The sequence below is a fragment of the Amblyomma americanum genome, chromosome 4 (genome assembly GCF_052857255.1).
Source record: "Amblyomma americanum isolate KBUSLIRL-KWMA chromosome 4, ASM5285725v1, whole genome shotgun sequence".
In the NCBI taxonomy this organism is placed as follows: Eukaryota; Metazoa; Arthropoda; class Arachnida; order Ixodida; family Ixodidae; genus Amblyomma; species Amblyomma americanum.
Window position 1 is genome coordinate 82,657,054 of NC_135500.1, and position 24,426 is coordinate 82,681,479.

Consider the following 24,426-nt stretch of genomic DNA (forward strand, 5'->3'; position numbering starts at 1 on the left):
ACGCTGCCTGCGGTGGCTCTTTGGCAGTTTGGCATCTGGCCCTTGCTTTCGTGTGTGTGTGTGTGTGGGGTGAAGGTGGGCGCGGTACGCCTCCGCGTCTTTCCTTCCCATCCCTGCGAACGGTTCACGCCGGACGCGCACAGAGCGAGGTCGCCCAATGGGCCCGAGTGCTGGATCGGCTGGACTGGGCAGGGCCGAAGTCTCCAGATATACGTTGGCCAGAGTTTCCCTGCACCTTCGACCCCGTAGTCTCGGCTCTTTTCGCCCACTCTCCGCGTCTCAGGTCGTCGCCGTCGGTCACGGCCGGGGATGCAATCCGCGAGTGTCGACGCTTGGTGAACGCGCGTGCACCGCTGCCCCTTCCTTGTTTGGTCCTCGTCGTGGCCTTGGCTGCCGTCCGGCGGCCCACGCGCACTCCCGGTGTGGACGCCGTGTTTGCGGATGGCGGTGGAGATGGACCACCGCGCGGCTTCCGTCTTGGCTGCGCGGGTGTGCGCCGGCTGCCCGTCGAGTATGGGGGCTTCCTCCGGTGGCCGCCTTCGCGGGCGCCGTCGACTTGGACCGCTTCCAGCGCGCGCCTAGCGGTATACCCCACACTCCCCTCGTCGTCGTCGGCGGTGGGTCGTTGCCGCCGTGTGTACGCTTGGCAGCCGGCCCGAAACTGTCCTTCGGCCGCGTGAGCCGCCGCTTTGTCCTTATTCTTCTGTCTATTCCGCGTCGCCCCGTCGCCGGTGGCCTCGTCGTCGCCGTCATCTTCTCCGGTTACCGAGCGCCGTCGGGGTCGCCCTTTCGCTGCTGTTTTTCCTTTTCTTGTTGTTGCTGCCTCCCGGAGTGCTGCTGCACGTAACGGAGCAGCTTGCCGTGGTTGCAGCAGCACTGCGGTTCATCGGCACGCTTTCCGCTTGCGGGCCTGGATGCTCCCGGAGGTCTGGAAGAGCTGTCGGTTTGCCAGCAAGCGGGACGAGGCTGCGTCCGCTGGCACCAACATCCAGGGGTGGCGAAAGGACCGCTGTAAGCGAACGCAGTCCTAACCGACCAACACGCGGGCCGAAAGACGACTCCTTTGCGACTTGAATGCGTCGCTGAAGCTAGGTGTGGCCTCGCTCGGGCATGTATTAAAGCTGGGTGTGGCCACAGACTCCAAAAAGATGGCCCCGCCCCTTCGTGCGGCGTTGTTTTCGCGGTCTGAGTGAGCAGCACGCAGCACCGCGAGTCTGCTCTTCTCGTGCCTCGAAGGACATCCCGCTCCCGTGTCGAGTGAGACCCGTAGCACATTCGCGTGCAGCTCGGATGGTGCGCGTTCCTCTCTGGCACGCTGCTGTGTGCTTCGTTTTGCTTTGTAGTCGCAATACCGCTCGGTAAGGCATGTTGCTGGGCTGGTTGGCTTAGCATTTTTTTTTTGAAGCTTAGAAAAAATCCACCTTGGCATATACGATAATGCGAGGTGATATGTTACGGCTGTGATAAGGCACGGGGAGTGAAAAAGTGGACGTATCCTGAGGCTATAAATCTATGTGGTTTGGCTGTGCAATAAACAGTTGGAAGTTGGCGCCTGTCCGTTCTCTTTTGTTTGTGTGAAGTTATTTGCGCCATGGTGGATTTTTTCGAAGCTTAAAAAAAATCGCCATACCGAAGTAAGGGAAGCCATTCGGCGAGTTGCTTAGATTCTTCTCATATAAGTGCAGAGCAGCTAGCACGCTCACGTGATAGAATACGCACACGTGTGGACGGCGTCCGTCTGTCTGTGTGCGCCTTGTGTCGTGTGAACGTGCTTTCTTCGCACTGCATTTATATCCGAAGAACCGCGGCCCTGCTGGACGAAGTGGCGCGTGAATTATGAGCCACGTGCAGAACAAAGGTCCCCCCGTTTATCTCCCATTGTTGACCCTGTGCGGCGGCAGCCGTGGCCATGCCCTGCTCCGGTGATTCCCTAACTCCCTGTGTCCCCACCATTCCTCCTCGGGATCTGCTCTGCCTCCCGGACCTTCGGTTACACGTTCTCTGCGTTGCGTGTCCCGGCCGAGTCCGTTCCCTGACATCTTGGCTAGGACGTCGTTAACTGCCGGGATCACCCACCTGGCTGGGTGGGCAGGGCGCGATCCCATCCTCCTGGCGTATTTGGTACGACGAGTCCCAGCGGCAGCATGTGAACCCCGTGTGTCCTTAAGTGGGGTCCAAGTGAAGAACCCTCTCGGTCAGACACAATATGCGCAGAGAGAGTGAGGCGCGCAGGTGTGTTACTTGACCCGTCTGTAGGTGACTTCAAGCTTATTTGGATGCGAAAAATCTCGGCTTTCTTTTGTGCCTGTCATGTTCCTGGAAGTTTAGTGGGCAGGTGCTGCACACGCCGCTGCATAGCACGTACGCGCGCTCGGCAGGTTGAGCGCTCGACGCGGCGCGTGCGGCCAGGCGGGGCCCGAACTTGGTCTCAAAGGCCGGCCAGGGGAGAAGACAATCGCCGCTGCTCCGCTCCCACCGAGGGAGGAGCCGCGCCCGCTGCTGACCCGGCCGCCGACGCAGCCGGTTCTCCCCTGTGAATGGGAGCGGCCACTCCTCCGTCCTTTTGTGTCCGTGTAGGTGCGAGCTTCCACTGCGCCCCGTGGTCTGCCTGCCTTGGAGGCGCTGAGAAACAAGGCACGGTTTCCGTGCCCATCCTCCTCCTCTTACGGCCGGTCGCCCCGGGCCGTGGTCAAGAGGTCGCGCGCCCTAAGCGTGTCTGCCACGAGCGGCGCCACCTTTTGCCCACTCGCCAGCCGCCGCTCAACTCGGGTCAACTGGTATTTGGGGGCTTCAAAGACGGCCCGCTGATGTTCCTGGCATTACACGGCCACTGATTACATGCATAGCTTGACGTGCGCATGCGCCGACGTCGTGTTTGCGCGTTTGCGTCGTAAAACTGCCGCGCGCGGTCCATTCGCGGAGCGATCGTACGAAGGCCAGTGCCCTCTCGTGGACGAGCTCTGCATGTTTGTGTACGGCGGTCGGTGTTAAGGCCGCAGTTCGCTGTAGCTGCGCGACGGGACCCTCGCTCGCTGGACGCCTGGCCGGAACGCCGCGGTTTTGTACCCCTCCTTTTGTACCCCATTGTGCCCGTGGTCTTTCAAGTCGGAGCTGTGCTGCTCATTTCGCGGTCGTGTGCCACCGAGCCCCACCTGGTGCCGGAACTTGCTGGTTTGCACAATGCACGTGGAGAACAGCAGTGCAACAGGTGATGTGCTGTTTCGAACTGTGGACCAACAGCCCTCCGAGCTGGCGGCGTGACTGACGACAGCGGTGGTTCGCTACCGGTGGACATTTGATGGGGCGGAAAAAGAACAGGATATAGCGCCAAAGCGTGCGTTCGATCGCCTTCCTCGTTGTTTGCTATGCCTCCGGCTGGGCACCGTCTCCGAAGCAGCTGTTCACATCGTCGACCGGGGGCGTAAATATGGGTCACTCCTGGAGGGGGCGGCTGGGGGGAGCGGGCCTTAAACTTATTTGGCCGAAAAATGGAGTTCGGCATGATTTTACTATGTAAAATTTCACTCTTGGTCCCCGCAAATTTCTCCCTGTCGTTGACGCCTAGCGGGAACCTCTTGAAAATTTGCCGAGACGTGCCTGTAGGTGACGTAAGCGTGTGCGTGGGGCCCCGGAGAGCCGTGGAGAGTGGAACATATTGCCCATCGTCTGCCATCCGGCGCAAGGCTGCCTCGGAAGCCCGTTCACCGGTTCGATTAGCGTGACACGACTGCCTTCGGGACGCCATTGGTGCGTCGCCTGATAGTGGGCAATAACGACCACAAGTGGCCCGTTATCGGCTGCGGCGCGGACTCACGGCGACTCGTCACCTGCGTGTGCGCCCCCCCCCCCCTTTTTTTTTGTGAAAGCTGACGGACCGCATAGTTGTCTCTCGGGCTAGTTGGTAATCCATTGCGAATCATGTGGAAGCTCAAGGGAGGACGGAACAGCGGTTGTCCTGTCCAGGTCTGTCTTCACTGAGCTTCCTGGGAATTCCGATCGACTGACCCCACCTGTGCAGAGTAGGTCAAGCAGCAGCAGCAGATCAGTCTGTGACTTTGGGATCTCCTCGATTTATTAATATGTAACTGTGTTAACGTTTGGGCAGTAAAACTTCCAGCCTTCGACACGTTAGCAATGGCCAATAAACTGCCCTTGCGCCATAATCATCATAATCATGGATAAAACAGTTTTCGTGCTCTTGGCTGCCCGAATGATATATTCTTGGATTTCTCGTTTAGGTTGTGACACATTGGTGTTTGGCAAGTCCTCCCACTGCGTCCAATTCTGTACCAGCAGTATTTTCTAGCACGTCTTTAATGCTTATCAGTATTCATCTAAAGTACAATACCTACCCGAAATTCTGAAAATGTTTTTTTTTTTTGCAATCGCTGTTCGAAGAGTTTGTTTTCCTGTACTATCTTGAAGTTTGCGCAATAACATGCATTTCCTTAGCTGTAAAACATTTGTCTGGGAATTTTACTTGTACATTTGCGCAAGATGTTTTTACTTTCTTTTCTAAGGTGAAGACAAGACCTATATAATATAGCATAAATGCATGCTGTGCTCCGAATTCGACGAACTTAAGAAGAGTGAATTCTATAAATTGACACCAATGAATGGGTGCACTCTGCGGCCTTCATAAGTTCGCCCTAAATTATTTCCGGTATATCGGTCATATCCTCAGTGTGCCATAGTTGGCAGAAACAGCAGTGCGCGTCAACGTGGTTATCCATCTCTTCGTGGCCAAGAATATTTTGTTCCGAACTTGTCGTCTCGCAGATTGGTTATTCCTCCTCATCAGGCAATGTTTTATATTGGGTAAACCATGCAGACGACCAGCCACGGTTCGCATCAATGATTTTATCTGAAAACACCATGGAATCAGTATTCAGCGGCTGACCCATTAACTTCTCTGCCAAACAAATTTCCGCATTCGTTTAAGATCAAGTTAAACGAAGACCGCATTCATATAAGGCGAGATTAAACGAAGGCGTTAAGATATAGCCGGCATTGCCACATTGGCGTCGACCTTGAAGGCTGCACTGCAGCATACGACGCGCGTCCTTCGGACCGAGTGAGCGTGCGCCGGGCTTTGTTCCAGATGGCGCCACTGGTGCTGCTGGCGCCGTGTGTCGTCTTTCGCGCTGCTTCGCGAGAACGTGGAAGCATGGCGCCGATTTTATCGCCCGGGCAGGCAGTGTTTCCGGCGCTTACAGATCTGAAATATTGCAGTGCGATTTCTCATTGTTACGTAAGCGACGGCTGGATGCTGCGGAATCGCCGCGACGACTGCATTCGCAACGCGATACTTTGTAGCAGAAGGTGCATTATTGAGAATGTGTACCTTTGGTTTTTCAAGATACCGCCTAAGCTTTGCAAGCGTAACCTGCGGATCAAGGTTCCATGGAAGCCTCTGCAGAGTGTTCATAGAGCGGCACATTCAAGTAGAAAGTACGCTTCTGCTCATTTGTGCCGCATATTCGCAGTGCAAACCGAAACGAAAATGCGAGCAGCTGTCGCTTAGTGCGCTTATCCGCTTAGAAGCCGAGCGTATGTATGATCCAAGTCCCTTCCCTGGTCCCCTTAATCAAACGGGAAACGGCAGATTTGGCGCAATAAGCACAAGACAGCGACAGCAGGTGAGGACGCTTTTCGGATTGCTTTGCATGCACCAGCCGGAGAGAGAGAAAGTCATATCACTAAGTACACACGTTTCTATGCGTATGTATGCATCAGTATATACTGTTGAATGGTATCTTAAGCCAGTGTGAGCGAAGCAGCCTCCACTCTGCTTGTTTTATTCGCAGGGCCGCTTTGCTGATCCAAGGAAACAGGAGAATGAAGTACTACTGCGACGTCTATCTTGAGCACGTAGCTGCGAATTTTCCCGCGCATTTGATTTTTGAAACTTACCTCACCGGACCTGACTCTCGTCGTGCGCTCTGGGAATGAAACCGCGCACCGCGCCACCGATGTGCACGCCACAACGCTGCATAGGACATCCGACCGAACGCGCGGCCAGTGAAGGGGGTGGGGGGATGAAAATTGTCGGCCCCTTGGTGCGAAGAGTGCTGTCACGTGGCACGTCTAGCACGTAGTTTCGGAATAGCACATTCCTTATCTCCCCCATCTTTCGCCTAGCCCTCTCTCCCATTTTCGTTTCTTTCTAAGCTGGGGAAAGGAAGGGGGGGGGGGGGGGAGGAGGTGCTAATCCGCCTTTTCACATGGCCACTCTGCACATGCAGGCCTCCCCTCCAGCTCCACTGGTGGAAAACAAACCACCAGCTTCTACTGCGCATGCTCAGTTGCTGTTAATGACAGGCGCACGCGACAGGTGGCGGCAGCTGTCAAGCATACACTTGCCATTTCACAGGCGCAGTTGGTGCCTCGTCGAACCAGATCGCGCGTCTGCGTCTCCCGCGTGCGTTTGTTTTCGACCAGCAGCAGAAGAATTTTCGCCACTGCCCAGAGGGCGCCACATGTTGAGAAAAAGTCTGATTGGCTCTTGTGCGCAAGTTGCGTACTAGAGGTTTCCAGTGTTACCCGCTCAGGTGGAAGCGTAAAACGCCCGTGTGCAGCCTGAAAGCAGCTCTTCGAACCTCTGCAGAAAGCTTACGGAAAAGAAACTTCTACCTGCGAGGCTCAAGAGTGCAGCGCGAAACACGTAGGGGAGAGGCTGTCAACCACCTCTCTTTCTTTTTGTGGTGGTCGTTGGCGTTATCAGGAAGATTCCCCCCTCCCCGCTTGTGTGTACGCATGGTGGGTGCGTGTGTTTGCACATCACGCAAGAAGCCAGGACCGCTATTGCGAGCAGCTCGCCGGACCGATATATACGGCTGTGAAGCGAGTTTCACTGCATTTGGGCGCGGCTCTTGACTGATGCAGGCGGCTTATCATCGCTGTAGCCCGATAAAGGAGGGTGCCAAAAGATCTGGCCTCGGGGACCGAGTGCCTACAGCAAGCGAATTGCTGGGAGCTGGAAGGTCAACTCCGGGGTTTTTGTCGAGGTCTAGGAAATGTCAGCGATGATTTTAGTGTAGGTTGCACCCTCTGAACTCGCCATTCCCGCCGAATCGTGCAATCGTGCGGCATTTCCTTTCTTCGCAACTCGCTTCTGATGTTGGCCGCTTTTGTGACGTCGATGCACTGGCGTTTTCCGTGCACGGGCGGCGTTGCGTTTGCTGCGCCTCGTGCGTTGTCGGACCGTTGATAGGCGCTGGCTGAGCTAAAAAATAGAAGGCGTGCTCCATATCGGTCATTTCAGGCGTTTTATGAACGGGATCATAGCTCGCAGTCACTGGTTTCGGCACTCGAAAGCTCCGGCTAGGATTCCGCCGATAAAGTTTGTGCCGGCATCGCGGGGTCTCGCAAAGCACCGCCTCCAGTCCAACAACCGAGTTTCGGTTTCAGCTTGCATTTCTATTTTTTTTTTGCTATTGTTATAAAATTGTTTCAGCGCGATAGCGTTAAAGACCCCGTTCACCAGAACATCCGGCGTCAGCGTTGTCAGCGAAAAATCGCTGTCATGGCTCTGGCAGGTTACTCCGAGAGAGCAACCTAGGAGACAGGTGGGCCACCTAGGTCACGTGACCTTGATAGTGAGAAAGCTGCACACCGTGGCGGATGGTAGTTAATGATTGGTCGCTCGAGAAGAGCAACCTGGGCAGCACAAGGCCCACCGCTGGGAGCGCCTGCCATCGCGTGGCAGTGGTGCATCGCTCAACCGCTGCACCACTGCGCCTGGACGGGTGTGAGGACAACCAGGGATCTACGCATGTGAAGTAGAGAATCACCTACTGCATGCATGGGAATTGACCCATTACGCTATCGCGTCATACGGCGGAGCTTAAGCCTCCGATTTAGTTATTCACTGGTTCTAGGAACGGTTTGCTGCAACGAGGCGGCGGGACTGCAATTAACGTAATGCGACTGTTGACTCACAACGTGGAACAAGAGTCCCGCTGGTGAGTTCGCCGACGGAGGGTGCAGGCGCCTTTCGGTCATCTCCATGGCCGCTGTCGTCTTCGGGGCCGCCGTGTAGACAGGACGGGCTCTGAACTTGCAGCAACATTCTATTGGCAAGGACGAACCTGAGTATGGTTTTTCTCCCTCGCGTACTCGTGTTTCTCCCCCTGTTTTTATTTCGCTCTCGTTGTTTCTTCCGTCTTGTTCCGTTCCGGTACACACACTGTTCAATTTCTGTGAATAAAATTAAGCGGAGGAGAGAGAGTCCGCAGTGTGGTGTCCCCCTGCCAGTTTAGTGTGGTGCCTTACTGACACCCGCCCACACGTACTTACGATCTCTACTGTATACTTCAGTTCCTGTCCCGCCTGGTCCTCTCTTCTAACGCGGCGTCATTTCTTTTTTGCTTCAGCGATAAGGTTATGGGCAAAACAGTGATAGTTGGTAGTCGGCGCCCGTCCTGTGTTCCGTGCCGTTTTTAGCGCTGCCCTCTTATGATTGCGAACTTACGAAGTATACGAACCAGCTAGCCCGAACGCAAATTTTACTCGGTGTTCAGACAGCGGAGGCCCGCCTTTCATCCAGCAGGCAGCGAGGAACTGTACCGCGACGCCCACGCCAGTGGTCTCTGCACAGGGAGACGCGGTCCCCTGTCCACGCGCATGCATTTGGTCGCTATACGCGTTGTACTATCCCGATCGCGGTTAGCGGGAACACGGGGGCGCCTGGGTGATCATCGCGTACTTACCAGCGCGCTCTAAATGTGCGTACTCGCTGTTCCCTCGCGGTCCTGTTAAGCATGCTGCGATAGTAAGCGAGGCCACTCATGCGCTCTCCCGTGTGGGCTTTGCGCGCAGCGGGACGGCTGACTTCGTAAAAGGTGTATCCAGACGACGGACCGCGGACCTGTTTTGGCCCGCGGGCTAGCGATCACGTGGGGTGTCGCTTCCGGTCTGCGAGGTCCGCGCATGGTCCGCGGGCCGGATCGCGCGAGAAATGCGAGAGCATTTTTTCTGGCGGTGGACCACGGACTTTTTAGCCTATTCGCACACATCGAGTCTGGCAACTACACCACACTCGTCTTTCCCAGCTCGCTGCTCCCGGCAGTCGAGGCGACACCAGCGAAAGTAGTTTTGTTTCCACTGTTAACACGTCAACGGGGTCGGACGACGCTGCGTTTCACTTTTTAGCCTTAGTACAGCTTGATGGCTCGTTCATAATCGGGCATTCGGCGGCGACAGCGAGCGAAATTAGTAGCAACGTCGGCGCTCGCGACGTACACAGATATGGTTAGAAAAGAACAATTGACGCGGTCTACGAGCCATAATCGTATGCACTATCATGTACGCTAAATGCAGGTATTCTTTGGCACGCTACAGCACTTCTCACATTTCCCACTTTTGGTTCAGCGTATGCAAACACACACGGAAGGATACGCTCAGCCTTGTGGCGCCATCTAGTTTTAGGACGGGTACCTATTTCAGTCAACAAACATACGCTCCGCTTAAGCCTAGAAGGGGCACAATCGTCACTCTAAATAAAAAATAAAGCAAATATTTTACTCATACGTCTTCATATAGGCGAGGTGAAACCAAGCGAGAAATGGGTGCGCCATTTATTACCAGTGAACGCAATAAAAAAGGCAGTAACAACGAGGAATCCAGTCCGAAGCGAGTGGTCCAGCTTGGAAGCACGCCGCCATATTTGCCTCCGTGGGAATGCTACCTCCTCCTCACCGCGGCATAAATCTGTCCCGTACCGATCGAGCTTTCCGCTGGGTATTTAGGCCGAATCACTGCCTGCCGCGGCCGCGGATTCCGCTTGTTCTCGCCACCGAATGTCGAAGCGTGAGACGAGCGTTGCTGCAGGGTGATCACAGAGTCTTGGCCCGCCTTGTCGTCTGCTCTTCTGGTCCGTCGTGGGGATGCTGTCGCCGGCCAGACCCGGCCGGGCCACGCACGGTCGACCCCACGTGACCGGTCCGCGGGCCTGTCCGTGGCCCGCCGTCTGGATACACCTAAAGCGACGTGCTATATCCGCACATAGAACGGGGCTCGGGCTTCGCCCTTTGCACCGACCGTGCATCATGTTTCAGGCCTCCTCTCTGCTCGGGCTGCTTACTGCGCGTGTCGCTTCCTGCAAGGCCACCCCCCCCCCCCCCACCCCCCCCACCACATTTTTTTTTGGCAATCGCACGGTTTTCGAACGAATTCCCCGTACATCTTCCTCGCCGGAGTCTTCTTTTTAACCCGTATGTTTCTTGGGTCCCGTTCTGCTGACGTCATTGATTCCAATGCCGTTTTCTTTTTTTCTATCTTTTTTTAAACGTGCTTTCGCAACTCCGGAGCTTTTTCTCGCCCAAAGGCGCGCTTGCACCGAGGGAGCACGTCGAGAAACCGGATGGCGTACGTTAATCAGCCGGCAGCCGCTGGTCGCGGATTGGACGAGCGCCAAGCGGCAATTGTGCATACTGCTTGCAGCGGAGTTCTTCAATCGTTGCATTTACGAAATTCCCAGCCGCGGTCCGGACAGGAGATCAGGAGGTTCGAGTTCCTCTCGGCAGTTGCATCCAGTGTCGATGCGGTGGCGCGGCGCTTGACTAAGCTGCGTGTTTTTAGCGAATCAAAGCTCGGATTTTGAAACACTGCCCCATATGGGGCCAGTTTCGCAGTCGACATTGTCAGCAGGAGGCTTTCTTTTAGTCGTGTGGCGTACGTACGGAAAGGCTGCGATGTCGTCGCTTGACGTCAGCGTAGAATGGCACGCCCTCTTTATTTCTCGTCACCGTGAATTATTCTTCTGCGTTATCCGCACCTCTAACTACGCGCAAATTTGGTGCTCCTGTCCTCTAGCCTGCTATATACTTTGTGGCGCAGACAGAGACAGTTTATTTTTGTCTTTACATAGCTTCGCCTTACCATACCACGCTCCTCTCCACTAATGCTAATGCTTTCAGGGCTACGAGGGTATCGGAAATAAGAGAAAATAAATTTTTATTTTATTCGTTTATTACTTATTTATTCAAATATTCCAAGAGCCATCTGGGGGCATTGCATCGCATCATGCGTTCCTGTCGCTTGTGCAGGTGGCCGGGTGGGTAGCTGTGTGCCGCTGACGCCGCTTGAGGTGTCGCAGAGCGGGCCACCCGACGATCGAACTTGTGGCGCCGTTGCCCAACGCCGTCCCGTGATTGTGATTGCTCTCGCGCGCGCTGGCGTCAGGCGCGGCGTTGTCGCCAGCGTTGCGACGGGCGCCGGCGGCCGACGGATCGAACGTGACCTTGGGCGACGTCGGGGCGCCAAGTCGTCGTCCACGTTCTTCGCTGCTGCCAGCTGCCCCGCGGGAACGATGACCCGCGCGGCCCGCAGATTTCGTCCCAAGCTGAACTCTGCGCTTTAACAGTATACGCGCGGACGCAGGAAGTCTTCGATCCAGGCTCACCGTACGCAGGAAGTCGGGGAGACTCCGAAAGTTTGCCTCGCGGATGAGTTGCGAGTCGTTTCTCGAAACGCTGCCTACGTTCATCGGCGGGGCATGCACGCGCCGTCGCGAATTCGTGCCGTACGGCCGCGAGACGCCGCTGACTCGCGGTCAAGGCCACGCACCGCTGACGCCCGTGATTCCTGGCTGCATGCGGGATGCCTTGTAGGTCGGCGATGCGCCGCCTTTTCTGACTCGCGACTCGCACGACAGAAAGGAAGGAAAAAGAGGGCAGTGGTTAGGGACGGTGGTGGGCTTTTCTGTTTGGCAGACTGTGCTCAGCGTTCGTCATTCCGCCCCGAAGCGCCGAACCACGGACGAAACAAGCAGCGCAGCCCGTCTTCACTCCTAACCAACACGTTAGACGCAGTTCTACCGCTAACTGCAAAATGTAGACAGATTTTTACGAGGACTGCTAGGGCTTGCAGTGGTCTCGTTAACGTGCGCTTAACACCTGGACTACATGTACGCGAAAACTCACGCGAACGCGACGGCGGCGGCGGCGGCTGGCGTTCGCACCGTCGCTTGTGGGCAACCCCCATGCAAGCGAAGGCGGCAGGCGACGCGAACCCGCGACGTGCGCAGCGGACTCCGTCCTTTGCGCACTCTAGCTTAGAAACACGCCCGTAACCTGTTCTCTCTCTTAAAATTTTGTGAGTGTGCCTCATAGTCAGGGCCAAACGAACATTTCCTCTACGACAGCGGTGTAGCGGCAGTGGAGATAACCAACGGTGTGCTTGCGGAGACGAAGTCACATCACGGATTCACGGGGGAGGTGTGCTTTCGTTCGGTGCCTGTGCACTCCGGCTTAGTAAATACACTCCCATGAACTGTCACCGCAATCTGGTTGTAAGTGAGCAAACTATAATATACCAGTGAGAATGCGCGCCACGAGTGTTTCTGCACGTATATACAGTTGGAGCGCAGCGGCACGGTGGATCGAGCGCCGGTACCCGAGGCTCGACACGCATCTCTCCCTGCAGTACGCCCGCTCGCGTAGCCCGCTCCAAATGCTGTTAGCCCTCCGCACCCAACAAGTAGATTGTTTTAGTTATTTAAATCATGCGGGTCTGCCTCTCAGCTACAAAACCAAATATTTTATCGACGGTGGCGATGACAAAGACGACGGGCGGGTTTCGTGAGATGTACCCGTGAGAAACCGTGGACAAACCGGAAACGGCCCCGGCGGTTTTACTATAGCAACGTGGCTCCTGCTTGCACTGCTCTTCAGCAATGCCAGTGTCGTGCGGATGCGGGCCGCGAAATTCTCCGAAAAGCGACTCGCCGCCCGGAAATCTCCCGAGGTGTCGTGACCTGCGGCGTTCCGTCTCTCCCCGGCGGCCGGATGTGGCGTCAGGGGCGGAAGTCGTGCGTGCCGTGTCCTTGGCATTGCTGCGTTGTGCGTGCTCGACCTTCGTCTGCGCTCGGCAGAGCGCACAATCACGTCTCTCCACCCCCCGTCCCCATTAATTCATATTTTTCTTCTTCACTGTCCCCTAGTGATTTCGCGAAATATGAAGCGCTAAAGATGCGTCAAAGTGTGTTGCGAAAGATGGTTCGATATTTCATCAAGCGCAAAGCTTCAACTGAGCGGTCCGGTGCAGCATTTCTGGTCAGCTTTTGAAGTCCGCTGTCCGCCTTTGCCGCCCACTGCGACCGCGTGGCGTGCCGTTGTCGTGGAGTAAAGCCCCCTTTAACGCTTTAAAATAGGGCGCACAAATCTCGTCGTAAGTGGGGATCGTCCACGTACTGAAAAACTGGTACGAGGGTTCTTACGCGCCGAACAGTTGTCTTGGAAGGAAGGAATTGGGCCTTTTGGCGCAAGGAACTTGTGGTTTAAAGCAAGAGGAAAGAAAACGGAGAGAGCCTGTCCACTATTGCCGCCAAGTTATCCGCCGTGAAGCGAGAGGTTGCAATGGGCCTCGCATTCCGCTCCTCGATGCAGAGCGTCTCCGGAGCCACGGGACGCATCGCGCGGCCAGTGTCCCGCCGGCCGGGCTCTGGCCGATTACGGGCGCCGTTAACTCCGGCCTCCCCCTTTTCGGCCGGTCCTCCGAATGCTTCGATTCGTGCGTAAAATGGTCGGACAAGCGCACGGTGGGCGGGAGGGTGAGGGGGCGCGCAGTCAAGCGAGAAATTCTACATGAGAAAAGCATGCCGAACCCCACTTTTGTACGTGAAAAAGTCCAAGAAATACACGGTTCAAGTGGGAGCACCCCCACCCCGCCCTGTTTAAGGGGAGATGCGCGTCGAAAAAGCGAGTTTTCCGAGTAATTTTTCAGTTTTGAGTTTTTGCCTGTAAAATTATCTTTGGACATTCAGCTACAACTTCCCATAAGATCAAGGCAAAATTCGATCGCGAAATTAGTGAAAAGTCTATTTTATTCAACCACGGTGGCTCGAGAAAGTGCTGTTTTTCGTGCAGATCGTCAACTTTCGAGCGCCTGCATCTCGAAAACAGCGCGTTGCCCGCCATTGCCGTTTGGTGGGAGAGGTTGAGTAAGCCTTTTTCTCGTAGACAGCGCCTCTTGCAGTTTTGTATCTGGCCGAAAATAATAGGAAAAACACGTTTTTCTCGCATGTTCCAGCGGCTCTACTGATTACGAGGTGCTCTAGCGAGGCCGCCATTGGCCAAGACTGATGCGATGCTGTGGCGAAGTCTACCTCCTTCCTTTCTTGCTCTCGCTTTGTACGGCTAGTACGGCGTCTCGATCGAGCTCTGCGGCCTTTTAGCATTTCTTTATTCGCGATGGACAGCTCGCAAAAGCGCCATTTCCGAGCTCGAAAGTCTCGGACGAACAACCCGTACCGAGGATGCCGTCGCAAACCTCACCAGAAAACGGCAACGGAAAAGCAGTCACCCGACGCCAGCTAGTCCTAGCCAGGCCAACGGGCACTCGGATGAGATCGACGCCTCGGAGGTGAAGATTGGACTCTTCAAGGAAGATAAAGCAGCATGCAGTCGACATTCTGCGAGTGCTGCGATATGCGAAATCAGCGCGCTTACGGTGCTGGTAAGCGGTGCTGCTTGCCCTACGTGCCGCACCTGTACCCTTGCGGTACGCGAACTGACAGAAAAGCAAAAGGGGCTTTCAGGTTTTCTTGAGCTGCACTGTGAAAATAGCGAGTGCCCAGCATCGGTGCTTTCTGCTGTGCGTGTAGGTGCTTAAAGGGAAGCCCTTTCGTAAGGCTGAGTACAGTATGAAATTTACCGCATATTGCACTGCGCTTATACAGAGCATGGTTGCGAAGGTTATAACGTGCTCTCAGTCGCGCTGTTGGCTGCCTTCTTGTGCCAAGCCAGATGACACCTGGTTTTCCCAGCAACGGGCCGAAGAAGGGAAGCGGAGTCCTTTGTGGCTGAATGGGAGCAGCGCGGGCTCGACGAGGACACCTGGGTTGTCCATCGTCCATTGTAGTTCAACGACAGCTTGGTTCGGGCTAGTCGGTTCGAGTTTCCTGTAAACAGAGCGCGAAAACAGGCAAGGACGACACAGGACCAGTGCCGTCTTGTTCTGTGTCGCCCTTGTCTCTTCTTTGCTCCGTGTTTGCAAGTATGCAGCGCACGCTGCCTTCGCTCTGCTATATGCGCTACTACTAACTAACAAGCAGGAGCTATGGCTGCAGTTACGGGCAGCCCTTTGTATTTTCTCGTCTGTGGCGAGCGGTGCGCAGAAGTCTCGGCTTGATGGCAGCACCGAGTACTTAGGGGAAACGCAGCTCTCCAGGAAGAAAGAAAAAAAACGTGATTAGGTGTTGCCTTACAAGTTTTGGAGAGTGCAGCTGGGATCGCGGCGATCGCGCGTAACGCCGCCGTCGCCGCGTCATGCCCCGCGGCGGCGCCTCTATGCGGCAATCACCAGCCCTGCTTTTCTGCAATAGACGCCTGTCAAGCCTTGTCGAGGCTCGTGATATTTGGTGGGAAAATGCCGTCGGCGGCCACTATCCGCCCGTCTCGTAAAGAAAGAGGGGCCTGAAGCCAGTTTGCTCGCGCGCTAATATTATCGGCGACCATTAATGAAGCCACTCGGTTTCGGAAAAAGCGGCCCGCAGCGCCGATTGCGTCCGTTTGTCACTCGCGCGCTGCTTTCGACGCGTGTATGGAACCTCCCTCGCTTCGAAACGGCGGCCGGACTAACGGGAGGGGAAGCTCGTGTCTGCCCTCCTTCTCGCCGATGTTTAGTGAGCGGTCGGGGGGGGAGGGGGCACTGCTTGCGCGACTTCGCGGGACAGACCTCGTGGTGTGTGCACGCCGAGGTGAGAGGGATCGCGAATGGTTAGTGCTGTTCCACAGGCGACCGGGCATTGCCTTACCGTCTTTGTTCCCAGGAAATGGGGCCGCGTTGGGGACGGCAGTCTTGCGTCGCGCTTCGCCTGCCTCTCTCCGTCATTGCGGAGATTTTGCAGAGGCCCAGTCTGTAGCCGACGTTTAGCGGGGCCCACTAGTTCTCAGCGATTAGTGGACGTATGTATAGCCCTGCTACCCATTTAGAAAAACAAGTGCTCTGCAATTTCCGCGGCGCAGATTAGCTCGCATTGGAGGACAGAAGCGGGCTGACGGTGCATTCTGGGCGAAATCTCTATCGGTATACTATATAGTCTAGCAGAACTATGGACTTCCGTCTTATGGAGGTAGGGTGCTCGACAGTTCACCGCTGGCGCGGACGCGAGGGCAGGAAACCGGCGCTACGAAAACAGCTGGAGTGATGAAGCAAGGCTGTTTCCTGGGGCCACGGTCGGCGCTGTAGGCGGGCTTAATTAAATGCCACTGGGAAGGGTACTTTGGCCTGCACTGCGGCTAATCCGGGTGATGATGATGATATTGGCTACGGCGGCGGACTGTGGCTTCAGCCGTGGCCCGACCTGCTGAAACGAGAGTTCGTGCATGCATTATCTATGTGCACCGGTTCTGCAAACTGACCAGTGACTCGAATTAGCCCTGGATGTTTTTCACAACGTTATGAAAAACCTCCTTTGGAGTACACGCGTCGCGCAGTCTAGAGTAGCGTGACTATACTCTCGCCCTGTCTTTTTGCCGTGAAGAGTGCCATTTAGTGAGCCATTTGTAAGAACAGGTGCTCTTGAGAGTGTGTGTCATCTGGAGTCACATGCACGATATCCCGGTAAGCCTGAATCGGGAATCATTTAGGGGTAACGCAGTTTAGCTACGCTCTCTGCTGGGCTATTCGGCGAGGGTAGCGCGTTGACCTGTCTCACTTGTGAATGTTTTTCATGCTGCGCTAGGTCGTTGCACCCTATTGACCCCGGCATGTTTCGCAGCACTTGTGAGGTACAGTGACGGGCGGCGTGCACTACGACCGTATCACTGTCGCTTGTTCTCCCCGCGACGTGTGCGGCGGAAAGTTCTGCGAGGCGCCCCACAGCTGACGCTGCACGGGCTGGCTTGGCGGCCGGAAGCCGGACGGTGCGCCTGCCGCCGCCGTCGTGAGTGCGGCCGACTTTCTTCTCCGTCGCGCGCGTTCCTTCCTCCCCTTGCGCAACTCTTGTCCGTCTGTTTACCCGGAGGAGGAAGACCACGGCGCCGCAGCGGGGGGAAAGCCCTTTCCTGCTGGCCGCCGACGTCTTCGCCCGGTGACGTGTGCCGCCGAGGCACGAGGCGCGGCAGTGAGCCCGCGGCGGTTTCAATCGCTGCTCGTGATGTCACTCGCAGAGAGCGACTTTTGTTTTGACGTCGCCCGTGTGTCCGTACGGCCCTCTTCTGCGGCTGCGGGTACAGGATGAGTACAGGGTGGGCGGCGGTGTCTTACCATGTGGATCGCATGGCCGCCCAGGGTGCATTCTCGAGAATGTCTGCTCCCGTATAACCTGCGTATGTTGGACGGGGTCAAGACTCGGTCGGTACTCACTGTGCGACCGTGATACGTACCGCACGTGTAACTCATAGAAAGCATTGTGATGTTGTCGCGGCGAATACTGTTCGTTTCACGGAGAGGCCCCTGCGCGTAGCTGGAGAATGTTGAATCAACTGTGTATGTCGCGACCACCTATGGTGCCACTAGGCTCTTCGCGGGGCGCCTTCTCTTGCCATTGTGACGCCGAAGGCAGCATCAGATCTGGAGCACGCTGCCATTGGCCGAGATGGTACGTAACGCCTAGCATGTCCTCGACAGCGGCGGCGAGGCGAGAATGTGAGCATGGCAGAAGGCGTGCCGGCTAGCGGGAAGCCAAGCGATCGAGTTGCAATCTCGTCGGACGCGTGCTGCGCGGCTTTCGCTTCCCCCCCCCCTTTTTTTTTGGGAGGGGGGGGGGTGGACGGGGGGAGGGGACGATTTGGGGTCTCCTTGTCGCTTCGTAGAAGTAACAAATTCGAGGCGTTAGTGCTGGGGCCTCCGTTACCACGCGACCAGTGCGGAACAATGAAGCGGAGCTTGGGCCTGGAACCGAAACCGCTTAACTCACTGGAGAATTGGCTGCAGACAGATACAGGCAGGTTTCTTTTTAGCGTGCCCGCGTTTTAATGCCATAGCATTACAGTTTACGCACCAAAACCCCACCGACGTCCGAGACGAAATAAACTAATTGGTCGAGAGAGATCGCGTGACCGTGTGACGTCATAACCTGCCCACCGAGGAAGGCGGTCGAGAGGTAGATCACGTGGCTCTGTGACGTCACAACAACCTGCCCAATGCTTATGAGCAGCCTAGTTTATAGACAGCAACCGTGGATAGAGAGTCGAAATAAAAAAAATCGCAATAAATTGTGATCATGCAAATGTTGGCACGGTCGGAGCATAACGGATGCCTGCTATGCCGCAGCTATAGCAGTCCGAATGTGGTGGTTGATGGACCGAAAAGTCCAAAGAAACTGACAGACACTCACGCACACGTTGCAACATAAGCTGCGACAAATTTGAAATCTAATGCTATCGCATTCCACTGTTTCCATAGTCTTCTGTGAGCAGCGTGACACACCTGTGGGCAACCGCATCGTGTACCCTGATGACTTCCGATCTGAGCGGTGACTAGTGTCAGAATAACTGTCGAAGTGATTGGAGGACACTGGCCTTATGGATCAGTGGTAGAGACTCCTTCATTCAAATCAGTGACCCAGGTGGAGCAGTTGCCGACAGGCCCTTTTAAGGCTAAAGCGACCACCACCACGTACCACTCAGATGGACATATGGGTAATTATTTCGAGGTGGGGATAATTGTCACCCAGCATTATTTCCTAGCTTGCCAAATATCTTCAATGCCATTAAATGCCAGTTTCTTCCCTTATCTAAAATATTGCCCTTCCCCACCAATCCCCTGAAGGCCTCTTTTAGACCTCTGTCACACAGCACTCCTCGAAGGCCTTTCCAGCAAAGGCACCCCTTTTCACCAAAGGAGTGGAAGCTAAGTGAGCAGCGACGTAGCTATACGGTGCAGCCCAAAGGTGAAACAGTCGTTGAGGCTTAGCACCCGCTGCTGCGCATGAGGTGGCTGAACTGAGGTTTTTATAGTGAAAATGAGTTATTCTATTGATTCGTTGAGCTGAGACAATTTGTTATTCTTGATGCTTCTTTAAAGGTGCACTTAAGAGGAATCTGAACTCGTCTTTTTCCCGCACGAAGTCTATCTACACGTTCTGGGCATTCTTAGAAACTTTGAATTATTGTCCTGTTGGGCCGATTGCCCTAATTAAATCGGATTAAACGTCCCAGCTCCCGCCATTTTTTAGAACTCAATGCGGTGGGTAGGCGGAGTCAACCAACGCGTGGAGTGCCTTTCAGCCAGTCTAGTGGCGGCTTCGCTTTCGGCTTTATTTTGTTTTTAGGTTTCTGTGAATAAACAGTTTCAGTCACAGACAATGTAGTCGCGAATTAGGCCCACGGAAATAAAAGTACACGTGGACTCTTTGATTTACGTATCACTCCGCCGATGGCAGAGCGGCAAGCCGCCACGGGGCTGGCTGACGCATTGGTTGACTCCTCCTACGTACCGCGTTGAGTTCAAAAAAAGGGCGAGAGCCGGGACGTTTAATCCGATTTAATTAGGGCAATCGGTTGCACAGGACAATAATCCGAAGTTTCTAAGAGTGCCCGGAACGTGTAGATAGAGTTCCCGCGGTAAAAAGATGATTTCAAATTCCTCTTTAGTGCACCTTTAAAGGAACTGCATCATCAGCAGCGGCAGGTTTTGTGTATTGCCTTGGCCACCAGGAGAACTCAGTGTTGTTGCAACAATTTCACTGTCTTGCATTCTGGGCATAAAATATGAACACCAGTTCAAAAAGCAAAACCAGACAAACCTTTCATATTTTTAAAATATGTTTTCAAACATCTTTCAGGCTACATATATTTTTTCTTTGCTTTTACTTTTTGACGTTGGAAGGCACTGCGATCACAGGCTCCGGAAGGCCGCGCCTTTGGCTCCAATGGTCTCTGACGAGTGCCGTCGCCTCCAAGGCCCTTGGCGGCAAAGGCGCAACATTTGTGCCGCTTACCTGCGTTTCTTATGCCATTGAACATAAGGACCCGATTCGCAAAGGCCTTTGTGGTGTCCGTGTGACAGGGGTATTACTTGCTTGTACTTTTTGAAGGTTGGGCACGCCGCGGCTGTTCCTAAGCCCCAGTGCATCTCTATATCTCCGTTGTGACCTCCTGCACTGAGGGCTGCTCGGCCTTACACTGGATGAAAATATCTCATATGGTTTCTCTGTATATATAGCTTGCAACAAGAAGAAACGTCATCCGTGATGTGGACCTTACCACTTGGTCCTCAAAAGTCCAGCCCTAACCTCGAAAAGTATAGCGCTTCCTGGACTCTCCCGGACTGACCACGAAGCTACTGAGAGCGGGCACGATAAATACGTCGTGTCCGCGGTTGCGAAGAAGTCCCATGGACTGGTCCGCCGACCTGTGGACCAAGGATGAAGAGCGAAATCGTGATAGAGAGCACTTCTTGAACGGTTGTCTCGGAATCTCTGAGGACGCCCATAAGCTTGGAGTTGCCCGCCGTCCAGTAGCCTTGGTTTAACCTCGGTCGAGGACTCTGCTGTAAAGAATTCAATCACTGCATTTGCTGTGCGCCATTATGCAGTACTTAGCCTCACACGGCAAGGAGAGTAACGTTCTTCGAGCAGTTGCAAGGAGAGACCGTCTGACACGATGCCTCGATGACGTTCCTAATTGAACGCGGTGCATTACAGTCGTAGCATCCGAACGTTGCCGCTCAATGCAGTTCCGCGTCTGCGCTGGTGCACGTAGGACCTCGCCCACTCTGTCGGCTCGTCTCGTGCTGCATTGACGAGTGATCGCAACTAATGCTTGCCACATCCAGCCACGGCGCATCCGCTGTTGTATTTAAGGCGAGGTTTCTGCATCGGCACACTCCACGCCGATTCGTCCTTCCCTTCATAGCGCAGGGCGGGCGGACCTTGCACCCGTTCAGTCGTTGGCGTCGGGTGCAATCCGGGCCTTGTGTTTCTTTTTTTTTTCCTGTAACCCTGTGCAGGCGTGGCGTCCCTGCGCGTTCGACGCGAATACATTGACTCCGGATGCCTCGTGAAGGCAGTGCAAACAGTTTTAGTCGCGGTTTATGGCGCAGCCATGTTGGGCTCGCGTTTAGACAAGCTTCGTGATTGTGCGTCCCATTTTGTTGGGAGTTGCAGCCAGCCTGCGGAGAATGTCAGGCGTGGCTCTGGACAGACTCGTTTGACCAGCGCGCAAGCGTCGAGCTGCGGGGCGTAGACACTGTGGCATCTCCGTATTACCAACGCCGCGTTATGGGCTCTATTGGCTGAGCAGCTGGAACGGTCAGTAGACTTCCTCGTGCGCGAAAAGGCGTCCGCCAGAGGACACAGTTGGGGGGCTTATAGACGGGCGCAACGCAATAAAAGAAGCGGCTTGCAGGACTGGGTCTGGCTTACAACAGACTTTATTGTTTGGCGCAAGTTCCTCGACGATGAGCATACGCGCACACCAGAACCAGTGCAACGCCCACGAAGTGCACACCAACTGCTCCTGGCACGTGCAGACTTCACCCGAGTCCATCTTCGGCCATCACCAGTAATGCACCAGCTGTCCCAGCAGTACATGGGGCCACGCTTTCCTATAGGCCGCGCAGCAGTGGGCAGAGCGCGCTAGTGACGAGCGGTGGTATAGCTTTAACTTGTTGGGCCGATTCGCTTATTGCCCTCTGTCCTTCAGTGCAGATGTCCATTCTGTAGGGCTTCACGCCAGATTTTCACCCGTTTTCGCGTTCCCATCCGCGTCCCCGCAACACCTACCCGCGACACCCGTTTCGTCTGGGGGGACAGCTCTTTCGGCTACCATTCCTCCGGCCAGCAGGGTCTGATGAATACTACAGGCGCGGCCACAGGAGTCCTGACACCGGCCTGGAAGACAGCCCAACTCTCCAATATTTCGATGAGTTTCCCCTCTCCTGCATCGGCGCTTCGCGACAAGGCTGGTGTGTCCGCACTGCACAGCTTACGGCGATAGAAACAGAGACCACCCGTTTCCTGCGTAAAGTGCACAAGCGGCCGGCCACGCAGGTAGCCTCGGCGAATACAGGGGCCTCTATTATGGGCAACCGGTGACAATGGAATAGCGCGGTAGTTGCACCCAGCGCTTCGTGCGTGTAACTGCGAAGTTTTCAGACCATTTGAGTGTCCCATGCGGCACGGGAGTCGGAGTACCCTGTACAAGAGGTAGCTTGTTCACAGATGAGTGAGGCTGACTTTGCGAGCTGAAGTTCGTCGCAGTCTCGAAAGGTGTGCAGCGCACAGCGTTTCCTCTTCCTCCTGTGTGTCTGCAGTAGCCGCTGTGCTGGGCCGTTGCTCGGCGGCTCGGAACGCCGCTCCTGTGCACCGCAATGCATTCTGCCGAACGCGCGGCACCGCCGCGAGCATCCGGTCTGCGGTGACTGCTTGCTGCGCCTTTTGTTTCTGCTCGCTGTGCGTGCTCCGCCAGTCAGAGGAAACTCGAGAGCGGTCGTCTGCCCGGCCGATTCGCTGGAGGGTAGAATATTTAGCCCGTGGATTCGGAGCAGAAGGCGCCGTGGGTGCAAACGTGCTTCCCTCCACCGAATCGGCCGGGCAGAAGAGCGCTCGCGTTAGCACACCCAAATAGAAGAAAAAAAAAAACCTTGGGGGATACTTCGCTTCACCATAAGAATATGACGCAATAGCGTTAAAGGGTCCCTACTATCGCTTGCAGTTCCTGTGGCGCACCCTTTCGCGCACATAGTAGTTCATACTAATTGGTGACGCTGATGAGTGTTCCTGTAATATCCATTTATCCCACTGAATGAAGGTTCCTCAGTGGTGTGGAAGTAGCGTGCCCGGCTCCCGACCAAAATGACGTACAGCGGTTCGATTCAGATAAAGGAGGGAGTGAAATAAGAAAGGAAGATAGAGGTGCCGTAGTGGAGGGCTCCGATATAATTTCGACGAATCCACTACGACACCTGTTTCTTCCTTTCTTCTTTCACTCCCTCCTTTATCCTTTCCCTTATGTCACCCTTCAGGTGTCCAACGATATATGAGACAGATACTGCGCCATTTCCTTTCCACCAAAACCAATTATTAATATTATTATTATTCGATTCCACTTAAGTTGAAAAATTGTTCTTTGAGGAAAGGGGGGGGGGAGGGGTTTAACGTCCCAAAGCGACTCAGGCTATGAGAGACGCCGTAGTGAAGGGCTCCGGGAATTTCGACCGCCTGGGGTTCTTTAACGTGCACTGACATCGCACAGTACACGGGCCTCTAGAATTTCGCCTCCATTGAAATTCGACCGCCGCGGTCGGGATCGAACCCGCATCTTTCGGGCCAGCAGCCGGGCGCCATAACCACTAAACCACCGCGGCGGCTTCTTTGAGGAAAGGAAATGGCGCAGTATCTCTCTCTCATATATCGTTGGACACCTGAACCGCGCCGTAAGAAAAAGGCTAAAAGAGGGAGTGGAAGAAGAAAGGGAGAAAGAGGTGCCGTAGTGGAGGGCTCCGGAATGATTTCGACCACCTGGGGATCGTTAACGTGCACTGACGTCGCACAGCCCACCTTTTTCTTTTTCAGCAAAACTGCATTTCTACGTCGTTACCCTCTCGACCATACAGGATTTTTCATTCACACCGACGCTGGAATTTCCGCCGAATGGGAAAGGCTACGCAATGGTCTACGTATGAAAACTGTGCTTCGACTAGAGGGGACCGAAAAGTGTCGCATGCTAATGTGCGGCAAACTGCTGCGCTCGTGAAGATTTGGTCTTCCGGTTTTACTTTAGTTCGAAGTTGGGGGACCTAAAAGAAACCTGTAGACTCTTCGCCCACTCCTCGAAATTCGGAGGTGAAAAAAAATATAGTGTTGATATCCGCCAAGCGGACAAGGTCACGAGAGCTACATGCTGTCTTTACCGCTTTTTCACCTTGGGAGAAAAGGTTGCAATGAGACTGGGTGCTTTTTTTTTTTAATGAAAGCTCCACTTCTCGCGGACAAACCTTGAAGGTTATGGTACGGCGCAGATATGGCCCTGAAGCGGCCTCAAATAATAAAGAAACAAGAAAATAGTCTTGGCAGTGGGAATCCAACCTGGGCTTCCGGCATGGAGACTTGCACTGCGCCACTTTTTTTTTCTTTATTGCATGGAAGTGCACCCACCCTGACAAGCTTCAAGCCCGACTGAACCAGGCGCATTCCGCAACCCGTGATACGCAATCGCAGCAGTATCCTGCTCTCACTTTCGACTCTTGGAAGTGAATGAAGGCGCGTCCAGTGAATACACCGATGTCTAAGAAACGTATCTTCGAGATATGTACTGAGGCGTGCATGAATAATTCAATTATGAGCATATAAATTATAGATATCCCAGTTAAGCCAGTAGCGAAGTACGTTTCCAATGAATTTCCTTCGTGCATGGCGTGCAGTCGAAGCGCCAACATGCGGCACCCACTGAAGCCCCACAGCAATGTATGACCATGGCCCAACAGATGGCGCGACCTACCTTTCGCTCCCAACTAACCAGGTTCAGTCGAGTTGAA

General features: G+C 54.7%; 1 protein-coding gene across 1 annotated transcript in view; it reads left to right on the top strand.

Moving 5' to 3' along the window:
- Positions 1 to 24,426, top strand: part of trc (Serine/threonine-protein kinase tricornered) — an 87,661-nt gene that overhangs the window by 12,980 nt on the left and 50,255 nt on the right. The window lies entirely within an intron of this gene.